We start from the raw sequence: 12,672 nt of genomic DNA on the forward strand, positions 1-12,672 counted from the left end.
CCACATTTAGCACTTACACTACAGAGTAATGTATAATTGTTTACTGGGTTACATTCGAATGTCTGAGTAGATTACCACACTGGCACCTATTCTTGGAAGCATTTTGGTGTATGCATTTAAGTACTCTTGTAGTTTCTTTTACATATTCACACATGCCTTTGTGCATTGCCGCAGAACATCTTAAATAAGAATATTTTTTTGACTATTTATATACCATTAGTACAAAACAGAAAAGACTGTGCCCTCTTTGCACTTTTACTAATAGTGAGTTGAAGGTTTGCAGCTCATTCACAAAGTAGAAGTGCGTGGGCAATTACTCCAGTAGCTCTCCTTACAGGCCTCGATGGAATCGCTCCCATGTTGTTTACGATCGCAACTGACACATAGTGGCAATGGCTAGGACCCAAGCCAAACAGAAGACGCCCACAGCAAGTTATGCCTAAATATGGGCAAAAGACTGCTTCGAAAACTTTCTTTTGATCGCACTGTTGTCTTTGTCTTGTGTGACCTGTAATTATAGTTGGAAAGGGAATGCCCCCTGCTGTTTTTTGCACGTCGTATACAGGTGAGTCCTGCTAGGTGTAAAATGACATAGGCAGGCACATGTGTGCTCCTATCTTTTTCTAAAAACCTCCCTATCTTTCTCTTTAAAAAAAAAAAGAAGTCTCAAGGACTTGAAATGGCAGAAGAGGGTGTGACTGCAGAACTGATGTACGAAATTGTGGCTAATGGGGAAATCCTCAATTAAGTGTAAAGGACTGCAGTAAAATGTAATGAGAAAGCAAAGCTTTTCACTATATGGAGTGGGGCAGACACACCAAAAACCTAACTTTGTCCTATGGCTAATAAAGTCCCATGTTTCGCTGTTACCAATGCCACTGTCTGCCACTGCAACCTGTCTGTAACATCTGATGGCCATGTTCAGCACAGAGGAGTCAAATGGTTATTTTGCTAAACTATTAGTAGTAGTAAGGAGCAGGAGCAGTCCCTTGCAGGCATTCCTGTGTTATGTTCTTGTTACAATGTGTGGATGACTTCACATGTAATAGGCTTTAGCGAAGAAACCCTGCTGTGGTACTTGGCACAATGCTGCTTATTTAATGTTCATAGCATCGGTCTCCACATGGGCTATAGCCTACTTCGCTCATTAGTATCTATAATTGGTGCAAATACATGCAGGATCCTTTTCAATAGATTTTCTCTGCAAAACAAAGTCAACACATCTGTCTGTAAAACACTTCAGTTTACTATAAAAGAATGTAAATGCATATACAACCCACATGCGCTTCCCAGTGGACCAAGGGAGTCTGTTTACCCCAATTTCAATATAACAACCTCAACATATAAACTTATTTCATTTATTTTCTTGTTATGCATGGCTTCCATATGAAGCCTCTATTGTATATACCAGATTCTGATCTCCTAACTCCTTGCTATGACGTGGCAACGGTTGATAACAAAACTTGTTACGTCACGTGCAGGCAGTGCTGGCGGCTGAGGACCCTCGCGACAGCCGTCCAAGGTACTGATGTTACTGATATACTTCAGAGTTCAGCAGGGATTGCAAATACATGAAAAGCGTATATATCGAAAGGCAAATACTGACTGTAACGGATATAATCAGCCGCGGGCGTGCAGCCAGGTCCCGTGTGTTCCTACAGGAAGCAGCCACCAGGCATCCTCCCTCCCCTACCCTAAGCCAATCACAACGCTGCAATGGCAGCGTTGTGATTGTTGAGGCGCAGCGGAGAGCACCTCAGCCGGACCATTTTCTCTATGTAGGCTGCATGCAGCCTACATAGAGAAAAAAAGGGAGAGTGCGCATGACTGAGTTGGTCGGCCCTGAGGCCGACCAAACAGTCAGTACCCACAACAGTAGGCAGTCACTCCTCCCCCCTGCCTTCGAGCAGGACCGCCCACCCACCCCGCCCTCAACCAGGCAATCCAGGCACTTCTGCTTTCTTGCAGTGCGTGAAGCAGAAGCATAAAATGGTAGTTTTACCATTTTATGTTTCTGCTTCTCGCACAACGAGAAAGCAGTGGGGCGACGCCCCCATGGAGTAGCCACCACTGGCTCAGGCAGTTTATTTTGGGGCCATAGATAACAGAAAATAAAATTATAGGTGGGTAAAAAGTGATTTACTGGGATGTTTTTCACCTCAGGGTTCTTGGTGACATTATGGACATCTCAAGCTTCTCCTTGTTGTCTATTTGACGTCACTAAGAACTTCTCTGTGAGAAACATCCCAGTAATTCACTGTTAGCCATCTATAATTCTGCATATATTAGAGGCATTTTCGGACATCAGAACGTGCCTGTAATATGACAAGTATATCACTACTTGGTTATAATAAAGTATTTCAAATTAATAGTAATGTCACACTACCCTCACCCTGCAGGCAGAAAGAGCTAAATGCCACCTTTCCTCAGATGCTGTGATGAAGAAATTACAAGGCGACCATAACAGTGTTGTGTTCTGCAAGAAATAATTGAAGGAGAAAAACACAACTCCTTGTGCTTACAGAGCAGAGAGACAATTTCGATTCCTTAGCCGTGTTGCATCAATGGTGCTATAGGCCCTATTGATGAAGAAAATTGCAACACCCACACAGTGGAGTAGCGTGGAAGGGGCTGGGGGGAGGGGGTCAGAGGGGCGGTTGCCCCTGGTGCAAAATTCTTAGGGGCGCAACATTTTAAAAGTAAAATTGGTAGGATACTTGCCTTGCCCCGGGCACTGGGAGCCCACGCTATGCCGCAGCCCACCCCCAATGCCATGAATTTGCAACAAAAAGGAGCCACTAAAAGTGGTAAAGTGGGCCCCTCACATCCCTGGGCCCCAGTGCCGCTGCACATGCTGCACTACTGATAGCTATGCCACTGCGCCCCAGAGCCAACTTTCCTCACAGTCCACAAGGAAAACATGAAGGCCTCTTGAAATCTGCAGTGGTGGTGAGAAAAAGAAGTCCGCGCTGGGCGTTAAGAAGGTAATTACTGAGTGTTCAGGTGAGGTTTTTTTATCCATGGTCACATATGAGTTCCCTATTGTTCCGGCCACTTCCCCGGACTTTGGGACGTGTCGAGGGCATTATGTCTGAAGTTTTGCACCTTGACCTGGGTTTGACCTCACTAGAGTTCCTAAAGGAGGTAAGAAGTATAAATGTCAGTGCATCATTGGCCAACGAGAACAACCACTCAGTGGCTGGTGACTGTATGAAGGATTTGTGCAGGAGGGAACTGAGCTCCACCTCTAAGAAATTGGCTGGTGACTGTATGAAGGATTTGTGCAGGAGGGAACTGAGCTCCACCTCTAAGAAATCAATAGATTGACTCTTGATGGAAATGTGTCCAATCCAAATCTGCAGTGCCTGCTGCTGTTTAGGTTGGAGCATATTATAACTCGGCTAATATTTTAATTTAGATGCAATTGCAAATCACGTTTCCTCAGTGCTTGGCTCATTTTGATGCTGCTGTGTCCAGTTGTGTTCACCAGAAGGAAACACGTTTTCACCCTGGTGGCCGTGTGTTTGCGGTCTGTGAATGCTGCATCTCAGCATGTAGTGTGTCTTCATACCCAGAGTGACATTACCAATAAGTTTGTTTTTTAATGCTGGTAAGAAAGGTTTTAAAAATGATTAAGAATGTCTTATCGGGATGATGGTGTGTATACAATGTTTCTAACTCGTTTTAAAAGCGTTCAACGCTTTTGTAAGTCCATCCCTGTTGTTTTTTTAAAACATATGGAGTATAAAGTCTAAAGCGAGGTTGTTGTGTTACGGGAAGGAGTGAGGTGTGGAGCGAGGTGTGGAGCGTGGACAAGTGGGAGAGGAAGTAGTAAAGAGTTTTGTTAACTAGGTGTTGAGTGACTTTATGTTATGTGACATTTTCAGCCAGTCCTGCAGCTTTTTAGGTCCGGCTGGACAGCACATCTGATGTCATCAACAGAGAAGGAGATTTTAAGCAGCAGTGCTGGGGGTAGGGGCGGGATTGACTAGGCCCCACATGTGGACCTTCCCTCCTGTAGTCTTTGACTGAGCTTTGAGTTCGCCATTCCATCCCTGGGTAGTGGGCGTATTGGGTGTATGTGTGCACGTGTGCAGTGGTACAATATTGCTTTCAGGCTACATACTCCTGAACAGAGTATGTAAAATCATGATTTTCTGCAGCAGCCATCTGGCCTCCAGCCGCCACATGTCACTCCCGTCCATCTAACCAAGCCCAAGGCACTCACCATACTTTTCCTCAGCCTGTCCTCTATGTCTGTACCACTTTAAGCAAAAAACTCCTGTACCCCCATTGACACCCTACTGTCCCCTGGGGATCTCTGCTGCTGCCTTGAAGATGTTGAGGCTACCATGACAACAAGCGTGGAGAGCATCTTGCCATCACCAGCATGGGGATCCCTCCAGGCCCAAGATCATCGCCCATGACCGCAACAACACCCTGAAGGCCTGGCTGAACGAGCTGCGCAAGAACCCGAGCAATGGCGAGATCATCATGCTCTGTAAATATGGAATATGTTTTTTTCCAACAATAGATCCAACTTAAAAAAAAAATGTAAGCTTGAGTGAATTTGCAACTTATATATATGTAACTCTAACCACTAGAATCTGTAGTTGACATATATACTTATTACCATTCTTGGTGAGTTTAGAATGTATTTGTTTCGTATCTTTTATGCAATTCATGTACTCTGAATCCTTATTCAATGCAACTGTTTCTATTGTAAAGCGCTCCGACACCTTTGGGTAAAGTTTGCACTATATAAAATCGCATAAATAAATAAGCAATGAGCCTGACCCTTCCTCCTCGCCCAACCACTCATCGCTACGCCGCAGGCTTTGCACCACACCATTCCCATTGGTTCTGCACTCTACAACGCCGTGGGCTGCAGCACGCTGTGCTCCGCCACTCTGTGCCTCCTCATCTCCTGAACGGCCATACGCACAACCCCTTACCGATTACTATGGGTATACATACCCGACACTGACATTGGTGCAAAAGCTTTGACTGCTGCGTGGTGATGTCCTTCGCTGTTTTATTGAGGCAGGCTATCTAGGGTCAGTCCATTTGTTTTATGATTTGTAAATCACAACAAAAATGTGTGTATATGTATTGTTTGGTGTTAATAGTTTAGAGATCTGATGCCCGATTTGTCAGTATTACACAATTGCCTTAGGAAAATTAGTATTCTCTTTAGAGTCGAGACAATTAAAACTAGCCCAAATAAAAGGTATAGTCATTTGTGTTTTTAATTGGTCACAAATAAATGCTATTAATACCTTCCGATTTTGACCTGTCACCGATGACATTTATTCGAAGTTGAATTTATATATTTATCCAAATACTTTTAAACTTATGTATGTGAGACTTTAATATGGCAGGACATATTTTGCCACTGCACATCTGCGTGCCTTTTACATCTTTTGGCATTGACATGTGGCTTTGGAAGTGTTGATCAAACGTGTAGACCATTCTTGTGTGAACAAATAAACTAAATAGTCACAGTCGCAACTTTGACGAACATCTTTTCTCTTGAAAAGCAGTAAATAGTGAGCAATGGAATTGTCCGCACAACTTTGAAAGAATTAAACCGAATGCAAAGGTGTTCATGAGGAAATGTGCATGTTGTGCAAGTAATGAGGGCTGAAAAAAAGCCTGGCAAACCAGTGGCCGATGCACTGGGGTGCTTTGCATTCTGAAAGAGGAAAATGATATGGTAGGTATCAGCCAGAGAGACGGGTGCTACCTAGTGCCCATGTGTCCACTGTCCATCGTGCTTGCAAAAACTGTGCCAGGGCGAGATGCATCACACTTTTGTACTTCTGGGAAAGAGTGAATGTGGTGAAAAATGAATCAGATGAATGATGTATGTATGCATGTTTGCAGACATCCATCCTAGATTGAGGGCAGCCGTGTAATGAGTAAGGACAAGAGCTCTGCAATGCACTTAAGGACCATTTACAATGAGGCAGAATGCAGGGGAAGGAAGTACATTGCGTGCATTCGCATAGCTGGAGAATTGAGACCAATACACGGAAGTGCGGGGGGATGAATACAGACTGCATTTAGAAATTAAATGTGGACATTGTAAGCAATCAATACTGATTAATTCTCCTTACGCACTGCCTTTATTCTGGTAGATGGTATGTGAGGGTTGGCGATGCATTTTCTGGTCTTCCAGGTGAGGGCAAGGCAAGGCAAGGTCTGCCCTTTTGTGTGTCCCTGCTCACTGCTGCAAGCAGGCTGTTGACGGTTGCAGAGATCTCATGCTTCGTTGTGCCTGTGTTTTAGATACTCCTGCTTGGAGCAGCCTCATTGCACCCTGTTGTGAGAACCATCACTTTGCATGATGGCTATGTCTGTGGAGAAGCCTAGAAATGGCATCTGAAGGAGGAGAATCATCCAGAACGGGTTCTGAAGCTTTAGACAGTGGAGCCTCATCCCCTGTATGGAAAATGTGTATAAAAGTGGGATCCAAATCAACTCAGATTGTTTCAGTCCTAAGTTCTTCTTGATCAAGGAAACGAGTGCTCCAGACAGTACTTGGAGTTGCTGCGTAACCAGGACTGGTGTCTGCCTGACGGCCAGTCTCTAAGAGTTGAGTGGGCATCACCAGAAACCTGCACTTTCTGCTGGAGAAACTGAGCATCTGCCTGAAGTCTGAGGAGGGAGCGGGGAGCATGAATGGCCCTGCAGTAGGAGAGACTCTCCAGGAAGAGAAGCCCAGCACGTGGACCACCCAAAGAATGCAGACTGTTCCAGAGATCGAAGCAGGAGTGACCTGCTCTGTGGAGGGGTGCCCCCAGTCTCTCTGCATGGTTCCTGTGTGGGCTCCACTTAGGCTGTTACAAAGCAAGTTCCTCTATGATCCCCAACAATAGGCAAAGGACCTGAGACTAGCACTACTGATGCCAGCATGAGGGCGAGTGAGTCTGTGCTGCTCAGCACAGAGGTCACAACAGCCAAAGGTCAGCCAGCCGAGATGTCCCTCCCTAGAAGTTACAACTGCTGAATCTGATCCTATCTGCAATCGGAAAGGAAGCGCGCTACTTCTGAAGGCATGGGTGGCTGCACAGAGCTGCCTCACTATCTCATCCTGGAAACACTTGTGAGGCAAAGTTGCTGTTGTGGCCAGGAGAGGAGCCACCTCTCTGAGGCAGGAGCTTGAACTGTATTTGTCCCACTGCTACAGCTGCATTTAAAACCAATAGGTAAACACGGGGCTTAGGCTGCATGTGGAACATGAGACCAATGCATGCAGACGAGACTACCACGCATGGCTGACACTTGCTGGAGGGGTAAACGTAATTGAACTGAGTTGCATTTTGACCAGTGAGAGGATTTGACCCTATCTGCTTCCTGTGCCTGGTTGATGCCTAAGCTATAGCGTGTTATGTTCTCAACGAAATACAAAGAATTCTGACCATTGCGGAGAGAGAGGACACCCACAGATGGGAGGACAATAGCTCACTTTTAATTAGACTTAAATTGCTCCCCAATATTATGTTCTTATTAAATTGTGCAACATTGATTTCTTTGAGATTAAAAGTACTTTATTTTTACATAAAAGATAAGCAGTATTACATAATTGTATGGGCTGGACCTTACATTTTTGTCTTTATTGCTTGACTGTTGAGTTCTAAGCACTTCTTCCCCTCATTATCTTCATGACAAGCGTTGCACTGCTCTCCCTTGCTAACCTGAGTTAAGTGCAGAAAGGGTTGCACTTGGCCCAGTTTGAGGGCCATTGGCCAGACCCCTCCACACCAGTGGCAAATGGCCTCAAGCATCACAGTTGGGGGTCCAGTAGCCACTGTCTGCCATGTGGCCACCTGAACGGGGTCTGAGATGAGCTCTAGCCTGTGAAAAAGTAGTGATCTGTGAAGAGTAATCATCAGCTCCTTTCTGGAATTGGCATTAGGCAATTCTTATATTGATGAGGATGATGTTCCAGACCCTTGGAGCTAAGATTGGCAAGACCTTTCGCCTGATAGGTCCACTCTTGCATTGAAACTTGATAGGGGAGCGTTTGAGTATTTGAAAGTTGCAGCTTGGTGTCAATGTGTTGAGTGTTAAATGTCTTTCATGCAAGGTTCTGATTCACCCTGATGCACTTCTTAGAGAATAAGTACTGCATTATATTGTTAGGTTATATGAGCATAGAACTTGATGTTCGAACATTGGGAAAGCATATGTGGCAAAGATGCGCAACATATAAGAGACTGGAAACTAAAGCGTTATTTCAAAATTAATTGCTACCTAGGTAATGTGTGTCAAGAGTGCTTGGTCTATTTTAGAGGAAGTACTACAGTTGGAGCCACTGGAAATATGTAGCAGGGGAGCAGCAAATTATGCAGCAGAGTTGACTAAATTATGTGTCAAGAAAAGGCAAATTATGCGACACACTATGGCACATTAATTGATAATTTTCTTTACTTTGTCATTTCCACACATGATAATACTCTCTGGGAAAAAAGTTTACCTGATTAGTATCAGTTTAATGATCAAATATAGAAATAAGCAAATGAAAGAAAACCAGACCAGTAAGGGCAGGCGGTAAACTTCGCTCTGCTGGCAGAGTTTTCAGAGTTTTTGACAGAACGTGGAGTTTGGCAAAAATCTTTGCATCCCGCCTCCGTGTAGCGGAGTTTACCACCCACCACCAAACCACCTTAAATAAAATAACTTACCTTATTTCCTTTCTTGTTGTGCCGCATAGAAAAAGGAGCCGGGTGCCAGGGTGCATGCGCAGAGCTGTGGCGGGGCTCACAGTCACTGCAGGTTTCCAGTGCACATGCATACAATAACATGCATGCACACACAAGAGAATCCTCCTGAGGCTGGAATCAGATGCAGGAGGCAGCGGGAGAGCGTCGTCGTCGACTTTGTGGATCTGCATTCTGCGGCCAGAGACTCGGAGAAGGTAGTGGGTGTATAACGTGCTGGCCGTGCTCTGCCGCAGTCTTAGTTACAATGGGCAGAGTGAAATTCCACAGAGTTTTTATTAAACTCCATGGAATTCCACATAGAGACTCTCTGTGAGCGCCGCCCACCCCTGCAGTCCAGTTAACCTTTGCGAAGGGTCTCTACCTCACGAGATCACATCACTGTGTTTTTAGTAATGTTTGATCCATTGAAGCTAGAAACAATTTTGTTTGTTAAAAACAAGAAATTTAGAACTTTAATGTTAAAATGTCCTTACAGTGTCTAGCACCCAAAAGATATTATTCACTACGCAGGCCTAGCTATCCTATGTAGACAACCACGGTACAGATTAAACTCCTAATACTGTACCCTGGGAATGGGACAAGCTGGAAAATTAATTATACAACTATTTCTAATAGTTATGAAAAGTGCTAATCAATGTGAATCCAGATTCTAAATAAATATTAAGGAAAAGTACATTTTAGAAAGTTACCTTTTCTCTGCCTGAGGTTCTTGGAGGCTAATTTTGCATGCGCTCTCCCACTTCTGACAGCTAGTAATTAGCATTCGAATAAGTGTTAAAAGGCTGACTCCCCTGACTCATCCAGAATATGAAGGGAGGGGGCTGTGGGCATCCTTTTTCACATTACAATGTCAGATCCTGCCCGAGTGTCAAAGCCTGCATGACAGGTCTGCTGGGTTTACAAGTAAAACTTTGGGGAGCACAAGGAAGGTAAACAGGGTGCCAAAATAATACTTATGTATCCACTGCCTGGTTGCTGGAATACAAAACATCTTTCTACCAGACTTCTGTGTTTGGCTTTTATATACCACACTGGGGGTTCACTTGAAAAGAAGGGAAACAGGATGCCAAAGCTATTCTTGTGAATACATTGTATGGTTGCTGTAAAATCCTGCTTTGGTTCTCCCACACGTCGATCTCTGGTTTTAGTGTGCGCACAGTGGCTCCCCGCCATCAGAACCCAGAATGAGTGTGGCAGAAGACTTGCATCAATTTGTAAATGCCCAAATTATGCAGAGCTGGCCTAGGGAACGTTTACTCATTTTGTTAGGGCGTGTCCAAGAGATAGTTCCACCTGCTTGCTCATGCCAGCCATAAATGTGGCCTCTCCAGGCATCCATTTCAGAACACTCCTGAACCTGAGGAAGATCAGAGGAGGTATGAACCTGAGAAGAGCACTGAAGGACTGGGCCTGCTCTCTCTCATAACCAGGACATAAAAGTGGACTCCAATGTTCATAAGGCCTGCACCCAGGCCCCTGCACACAACCACTCGCTGCGCACAGCCTTGGACAGTGTTCGGCGTGCAATTAAGTGCAGGACCTGGCTAAACCCAGCTGGTGCCTAACCGTGCAATGCACTTGGCTTTTGGCCCTGTGCGCGCTGGGATTTGGTGCCATGCACTAAACCTCCAAACGTGCCCATCGCTGACTAATATTAAGGGTGTCATTTTAATTAGGATAGACCTACTGAATTTGTCAAAGGGTCAGAACACCAAAAAAGTGGAGCCAAAATATATAAAGCAGACCTATTGTCTTTGTCAAAAGATCACCAATATTCCTATTCAAATATATAGTAGGCCTGGGCGGTGAGCTCTGGCTCTGCTCATGGAGTTTGTGGAGTTTTTCGCACTCCGTGGTCTGTGGAGCTCGCGGCGTTCTGAAAAGCCCTGCTCCACGAATGAGGAAAATCCAACGCTAGACCGCTTCCCAGTGAGATTTGTCAACGCAGCCGGTCACATATGGTCGCTGTCGCTTGCATTGAGAAATCTTCCGTTCTCGTTGAGGAAGCTGCTGCTCAAATAGAACTTCTACCCGAGTGGTAGAAAGAAGCAGCGCCCTATTGCACTGCGCGTGATGCTGTTCTTGCTGATGTCACAGCACAAGACAAACTACCCCCGTACTACGTGTAGCTTGGCGCAGTTTTTTTGTCCCTTCGCGGAGTTCCACATAGCAGAACTCCATGAACTCCACCCAGGCCTAATATATAGTTAATCATTTAATACACTGCAATGTTTAATAAAATTACACGTCTAAGTCTTTCATTTAACATCTTTACAGTTACGAAATGCAGCCATAAAAACAACCAGAAGAGGGCCACGCACTCCAGCCGAATAGCATAGAGGTCCAGCTAGGAGTGCTTTAAAATTCTATGCTTAGTTCTCCTGGGGTCATGGATTTAATGACCAAGGAGACTTACTGTTTTTTTTAATGTTGCTGTGTGGGCTGCAGCACTGCAGAATAATTTTCTTTCTGGCAGTATCTGAATTCTGCCCCATATTTGTCCATTAGTTTCATTGCAAAGCAAAGAAGTTAAGGAAAATAAATATGTTGAATTATGAAAAGCAGAAATGTTTAGAGCATTAATGAGTAATATTGAGATTGCTAATGCACTCTGAACAATTGATACTGGCACTGAGTGTGAAGTTACCTTGGATGGCACATTTTAAAAGTGTCTAACAAGTGTTGCAAAATGTAATCGTACTTTGAAATCTAATAGCATTTGTGTTTTTCACACTAAGAAGTACAAAAACAGCCTAAGTGGGTAGCCCTCGTTTGCCCTGGGCACTTAAACTGCTTATTTCAGTTTAAGAACTAATCACAAACCACTAGGAAAATGTTGGCAAGGCGGTAATGGTAGAGTGTTAGCATGCCCACCAGTGATGGTTTCTAAAATACATGAATATAAGTTCACTGTAGAACAGATAGGAAAGTGCATGTGCTAGTTTTCATTCAAGAATATCCTTGGAATGCAGCAATTAACCTGTTAATGTTGTCCCAGTTGTGATCCCATCAAGTTGTGGTCAAGGTTCATGGAGTAGTCAATTTGCTAGACTGCTGAATCGAAATGATGTGCAAAGTGTCATGATAAGCCCCTGTGGTATCTTTGTTGCATTTACTTTGCTGAGACAGCGGCATTTTAGTTATTTATTGTTTTTGAGTTTAGAGAGTGTGAGTTGTTTGGATGCCTTAGCCTGTCATACATTTACTGTTGTATTCACTGACTGCCGTGTGTTTTCATACATTAAGGTGCATAGCAATCTTTTCTTTAGATAAGGCAGCAGTCGTTACTGTAGCAGTAAACTATGATCCTGTAAATATAACCTTTTAATGATATCACAATTATAAGAAGTTTGTATTGCAGTTCTCAAGGTCATGTCCATATCAGCAACCTTATAGGTTAACAAATGCTGTCCCCCTCGCAGAAAGTTGTGACTCGCACTACAAGAAACCCAAAACTTGTCTTTTCAAAGTGTGCCAACTATACCTACTATAAACCAGAAGTGTTTATGCTTTCTAGCAGTCTATTTTATGTGTTAATCTTACTTCAGTTTCCACAACTTGGAGGGGTATTCACCAGTATTCTGATGGCATCCTACATTATTTAAATTGTGCTGCATTGAAGGCAGCTTACTGCCATGTCAGGTCTAATTGTGAGGATACAGTGCCTTGAGATCATCTAGGCTGACGGTCTTACACCAAAGCAAAGCCTTGCGGTCAGTACAGTGTGGGTGGGGCACTGACTCGAATCAATCCATGTACACATTGGGAACACACTGAACAGTAAAGCATGGGCAGTGAACTGCTTTCCCAATAGCCCATAGACTCTTACCCAGCTAAAGAGATGGTGGCCATCTTAGATCATTATTGTTAACAATAGTCCCTAGCGTAATCTTGGTTAGGAAAACTAATTCTACATAGACTTCAATGAGACCTATGTGAGTTC

General features: G+C 44.1%; 1 protein-coding gene across 1 annotated transcript in view; it reads left to right on the forward strand.

Moving 5' to 3' along the window:
* The window catches only part of RAD51B (RAD51 paralog B), a 2,869,137-nt gene that overhangs the window by 2,037,859 nt on the left and 818,606 nt on the right, over positions 1-12,672 (forward strand). The window lies entirely within an intron of this gene.

This window comes from Triturus cristatus, chromosome 9 (assembly GCF_964204655.1).
Source record: "Triturus cristatus chromosome 9, aTriCri1.1, whole genome shotgun sequence".
Taxonomy (NCBI): domain Eukaryota; kingdom Metazoa; phylum Chordata; class Amphibia; order Caudata; family Salamandridae; genus Triturus; species Triturus cristatus.